General features: G+C 36.7%; 1 pseudogene; it reads right to left on the reverse strand.

Annotated features, from left to right (window-relative positions):
- Positions 1–5099: 5099 nt before the first annotated feature.
- Positions 5100–5249, reverse strand: LOC111946886 (annotated as a pseudogene).
- Between the last annotated feature and the right edge of the window lie 920 nt (positions 5250–6169).

The following is a 6169-nucleotide window of genomic DNA, read 5'->3' on the forward strand; positions in this document are numbered from 1 at the left end:
CCTAATTTTCTTATTTCTAACACTCAGGCAGCACAGCATGGAATGAACAACGGGTGCACAAGGAGCACACATTTATCACTTGAAGAGCACTAAGAGACTCCTTGCAGTGTGCAGATTTTGGGGGGGGAAAATCAGTATGATATTAAAATGTTGTGCCCTGTACATGTTTGCTCACTTTTTGCCCACAGGTAGCCCGTATCCACTCATAAGGGAAGTTGTGATTAAGGCATATGTTTGCTTGATTCCTCTAAAAGGGTGTTCAATAAAATATTAAGTAAAGAGGATCTTCGTTTTTCTCTTCGGCCTGTTGCAATTTTGTGTCAATACAATAATTCTGTATAAAGACAATTCAAAAGCAATGTTTGATTTTCTATTGTTTATTTCAATCTTCTGTTTTTGTCTGTTCTAAGTTGCTTCAACAATTTTGAACTTTTCTATCATTGGAAGAGTTGTGTTTATTATGCATTAACATTAAATAAATACTTTTTGTCTTTTTATGTTTATGTTGTGTTTGTCATTGCAAAATAGAGAAAATGTAAACAGGTGCCTTGTTTTATTCTCAGTCATAATGTATTTCATGGGAATAGGTAGAATAGACATTGTAAGTAAACCTTGCCTTCAGCTGCATCACTTTGAACTAAGTTGAACTTTTGTTTTTTTTAAAGAATACATTTTGGTGGGATTAGATAAACTCCTTTACAAGCAATAAATCAAGCTCTACCAGATATTAGTTAATGCTCACTAAATTTAATGAAACAATTGTGACTTAACTGTGTCTTTTTTTTTGTTTTTTATCAATGTGTCTTTTTTTTTGTTTTTTATCAATGCAATTCATCATGTCTGAAATGAGTTTGATAAATCTGTGTGAATCTTTTATTGTATTAACTACAATGCTTGAAATCAATCAATAAATCCATCCATCGATCAATTTATACATCAATCAATATACACAAAAATTGTTTGACAACAATCACCTACATACCCACATTAAGACAATGGGGAAGCTTTAAGGCATGTCACTGTGGTACTGAGGTTGCACAGCCCAAAACAAGTAGGACTAAGCTCGGGTGGTGAGGACGTCACAGGGAATTGTGGAAATGTCAACAATTGGATCTAGAGTCAGTTTATCCAGAATGCCTGAACCCCAAAAAAAACTACAAGAATACAGTGACGTGGGGTAAGGTTCACAGCTCTTGAGGCACTGACAGTCAGATTTACAGATAAATGAAGTAGCTAGAGTAGCTTATTCACCATTTGATTGGCAACAGTTGAAGTGCATTGTTTAAAATTTCATTTCAACATTTTTCTTCTGTTTACAAACTGTAGCATTAATTTATTTTTTATTATTGACTTACTTTGAATACTTTGAATTCCATGCATTGCTCATCTGAAGAAACATGTGGATAACCTGTTTGTAGATGTGTTCCTTTTCTTTCTTAAGGTGTAAAAGTCTCTATGTCTTAATGGAGATCAGTGCCAGTGACGTGTCTAAACAAACTCCTGAGTTTAGAGACATGGTCCTCCATTTAGAAAATGAGGCTAAACAACATCGAAGAATAACTTCTACAGTTGTGTGACATCCTCTCTACCTTGAGGCACACATACTGCGGTTAGGCACACATTATGCCGGCCTTACCTAGTGTACAGTATTTCTAATGCCTATTTATAGACCTAATTAGTAACAAACTGGCTCCAATGTAATCAGACTGTGTGCAGGGTAGGCATGGTGTCTCACCTGTCACTTTCTCATGTATTTGAACAGAAAATGTGTAAATCAAAGAAACATTGAAAACATGCACAGAAAAAAAGCAATCATAGAGTAAATGTCTAAAAAGTAATATTTGATTTTTACTTTTATTAATAAAAAAGTATATTCGTCTTATTTAATTTATGTATTTTTAAGCTATGCCTCACCTGACTCCCCTGACTGCACGTCACTGCAAGAATAGCAAAAGATCACTCCCACCTTTGTAATGCACTTATTATAGCATTATTATTTAGATGGTGGTTTACTAAAGTCCCCCTCTGATGAAAATCATGTTTTTTGAGTTTTTTAACACATACATGTGGCATTTTTGCGCCTTCTTATTTATCAGATCTTTTAGTAAGATAGTAGATAGTAAGGACCCTCGCGGACCCTGAGATCCTCTGGCACTGGTCTGTTGACCATTCCAACTGTAAAAACTAAAACCTATGGAGAAGCTGCATTTCAGCTCTATGGTCCCCGTTTACGGAACAGTCTGCCAGAGAGCCTGAGAGCCGCAGAGAGCATTAATGCTTTTAAGAAAAGGCTCAAGACCCATCTTTTTAACCTGGCTTTTAGCTAATTTTTATTTTTTATTTATTTATTTTACTACTTTTATTTATTTATTCAGTTATTTATCTATATGTATTTTCTATTTTTATTTTATTTCTTTATCCATTTTATCTTGTTTTATGAACTTGAACCTGATTTTTAACGTGTTATTTTAATTTACCTTATTTCAATGTTTTATCGTTTTTATCAATATGTTTCCTTTTGATTCTCAATTTTTATTCATTTTTATTTCCGGTGCTTCCTCAGCTGGAACCTCTCCCTCTGGGACGGCTGCTGTTCAGCCACTGAGGCTCTGGGTGGGGACCTGCATCACCGCTTAGCTGTGGTGGAGCGGTCCCCGCCTGTGATGTTGCATTTGGCTGTCTATGCGTCTGTTCACAGGGGGGGGAGGTTCCAATTACTAGCGTTTCCCGCATCATGTTTTTGTGCTCAGCATATGTTTTACAGCCTATTTTTCATTGTCATTTTCCATCAGTTAGAGAGTGGGAGGTGTGAAAGGCGTGGGGGGCTAGGTACGGGTAGGGGGGCCCTATTATTTATTTATTTATTAATACTTGCTTGTTTTTATATTTTGTTGTTTTAATGTAAAGCACTTTGTGTTATACTTTTATATGAAAAGTGCTTTATAAATAAAGTTTGATTTGATTTGATTTGATTTAAAGGAGCTGCTTGTGGCTCTGGAGCCTCAGGTTGCAGGACCCTGCTCTTCTCCATTTATTCATTTGATGTTTATTTAAAATTTAATTCGCAAAAAAATGACAATAAATCTCTTGAGTCTTAAGTCAGTTGAGCGGGTTAATAAATACACAAAAATAATCATTAGAAATAAAAAACAAAGTAAAGAAAATAGAAAACCAGTCAAGATAAAAGGATAAAAATTTGGCAGATGGCTCCAGAACATGCATAAGGGAAAGTATCTGGCAGGGGGACACCCCAGAGGCTGTGGCAGCTGTTAGTAAAATGTAGGCCAATCAAAGCAGCCTAAAGAGGGATCAAACCGCCAGGACTTCCTGCTGCATCTCACTGGCATGCAATAATTCTGTCATTCTAACAGAGCAAAGCACATCCAGTCTGGTTCAGCATTATTTACAGACCCCTTTCCTTTAACCTTAATGCTCAGAACATGCCAGCAAACCAGGTGGAGGAAAAAAGGATTACCCACCGTGTGACTGAAAGCAGAGCAGTAAGGGTAAAAAAGATTAAATTAATTAGTGCCTCGATACTGAAGGCACTGGAAGCCATCATTGCTACTTGATGCTTGATTATCTAACAAATAGGCTGAAGCGGAGGGGAAGAGTATAATTACTTGGGCTGCTTCTCCTTCTGCTTTCTCTATCTTGATACTTTTTGTTTTTTCCGGCACTGTCAATGTCTTTCAACTATATATTTGCTGTTTATCACCCTCCATCCCCTCCACTCTGTAGCTGTCACTTTATCTGCTCCTCCTCTGCAATTTCCTGTTTTTTTTTTTTTTTTCCATCTTTAGGAGGAGTGATGAGCAGATGAAAGCTGGGCTCAGTCTAAGTGCAGATCTTCTTGGGATAATTATTCATTATGTTCAAACAGAACCTTCACCCTGAAAAGTACTTCAGCATTTAGGGTTTAGATGACACTTAAAGTTCTGCAGTAGCTCAATGGCCCTCAAACTCATTTTATCTTCTTCCAAAGTAAATGTTGATTATTGGGCATAACATGAGATAGTAACAGTAAAGTGGCGGAAGTTTACAGCTTGCTCTGGGTCTTTTAGATCCACATTTGGATGTTGTTGTTGTTTCTTCATATTGTTCTGTTTTTCCGTTTTAACACCACATTTTAAAGAGTTCCAGCTTGACCACAATCAATTTAAACCGAAGGAAACAGACCAGACTTGATCCGGAACGCAGAAGCAAGTGGGGACTTTCCTGATCTTTTTTTCTTTTTACATGGTGGTGAAGTGGTTAGTACTCTCGCCTCACAGCATCCCTATGTCTATCTTCTCCTTTGATTTATTTAATAAAACTTAAGTTGAATGTATAGTGAATAGACCATCCTCTTCTCGAAGAAGATGCCCTCTCACATTGAAATGATGAAGGAGGAAGAACGGCCTCCTGGTTTTAAGGCACAGAGAGACAGAATGACTCTTCTAATGTGCATTATAAAGTTATAAAAAATAGTTCAGGAAAAAAGAAAGAAAGCTCTTTTCTGGTTGAGCAGTGTTCCAATGTTCTTTAGGAAATGTTTTACAAAGCATCAGAAACATTTCAGAAGGGTTTTTTGATTAATGAGAATCAGTGACGCACATTCTTCGGCCACGGGGGGTGGGGGGTTGGTTCTCTGTATTCGCTGATTCTGCGTATTTGCAGGTATCTTCGGACCCTGACCCCCCAAATATGGGGAAAAATACTGTATATATTAAATATTTTAGGATAATTCTAATTAAATTATTGATGGAAAATCTGAGTTTGACACTACACTGATTCATCATTCTTCGCTGTGATTATATCTATGATAAAAAAAGTTTTAACTCCAAGCCGGCTTAAAAATGAATAAATAAATATCAAAAGGAGCCAAATGAGCCAGTCTTTTGAACGGCTCTTTAAAACAAACAGATCCCAAAGATCCGGCTCTCTTGAAAGACGGTCAAATCTTATCGCTATTTGGTACTTCTTTTAGTGCCACCTTGTTTTTTCTGCTCCTGAAGTTTGCTTTCCTCTAATAAAAAAAGAGAAAAGAAAGATGTGGGTGGAGATCTACTGGAGATGCTGCAATCCTATAAAACGCCACAACCTTTCTCAACAAAATTTAACGGGGAACACGAATGTAGTTCTTCCCAATCAAAAATTGTGCAGTTTATATTTTCACATATGGGAAATTCATAAAGGTGAACAAAGGTGAGCTTCACCTTGGGCAAACCACCTTTGTGATCATGGAGTCACCGCTAACAGGTAAGTATGACCGTTTCTTCTAAAGCAGCTTCCTTTCATTATTTTTATGGTTTCTTTTTAGTGTCATATCCTGGACTTGTCTGAGAACTCATCTATATAACATTATACATCCAACCATCTCCATTATCTGCTGCTCTTCTAGGTTCAGATGGCGTAGGCTGCAATTTTAGCAACAATGCCCAGATCTCTCCGCCTCCAGCTCCCTCAGGGAAATATCAAGGTGTATTAAGTGCAGCTGAAAGATATAAAATCTCCTGGAAGTTAGTGGTCTGCCAAGTGGTAAACCCATTTACCTTTCAAAGGAAGCTCATTTGTGCTACTTCCATCTACGATTTTATGACAAAAACGGAGTTTAGAAGTTTAGAAAATCCCAGATAAATTGAGAGCTTTGCTACTCTACTCTCTCTGTTTCAAGGTTCACATTAATGCAACCCTTTAGGTAATCTATTTCACAATTATTTTGTTGCTAGGGAAAAGAACGCACGAATAGTTAAATTAAATTTGTCGATTTAAAGCAGTGAATGGTTCCAAAAGTTTTTTTTTTTTTTTTTTTTTACCAGTTTCTGGTTTAAACAATGGCTCAGACTTGGGTGTGTTAATTTATTTTCCACAATCAACAGTCAATCAGTGCATTGAGCCTGCTGAAAACTGAAAATCATTGCATAGGAAAGCCTAAAGTACAACACAAAAAAGCAAAGTCATCATTCCAAAAGCCCTTACAGTAGAACTTGCATGCAACTTGGCTGCACAAAGAACTTTTATTAAATAAAATCATTGATACTAGACAAATCTAGAACAGTCCAACACTTGCCGGCTATAAGTTCGACTTACTGAATGCTATACAAACCTGGCTCTTGTTCTTAATAAAAAAGACTACTACTACTACTACTACTACTAACCCACCACGAGTGTATCCAATAAAAAAAGC

This window comes from Oryzias latipes, chromosome 22 (genome assembly GCF_002234675.1).
Source record: "Oryzias latipes chromosome 22, ASM223467v1".
In the NCBI taxonomy this organism is placed as follows: Eukaryota; Metazoa; Chordata; class Actinopteri; order Beloniformes; family Adrianichthyidae; genus Oryzias; species Oryzias latipes.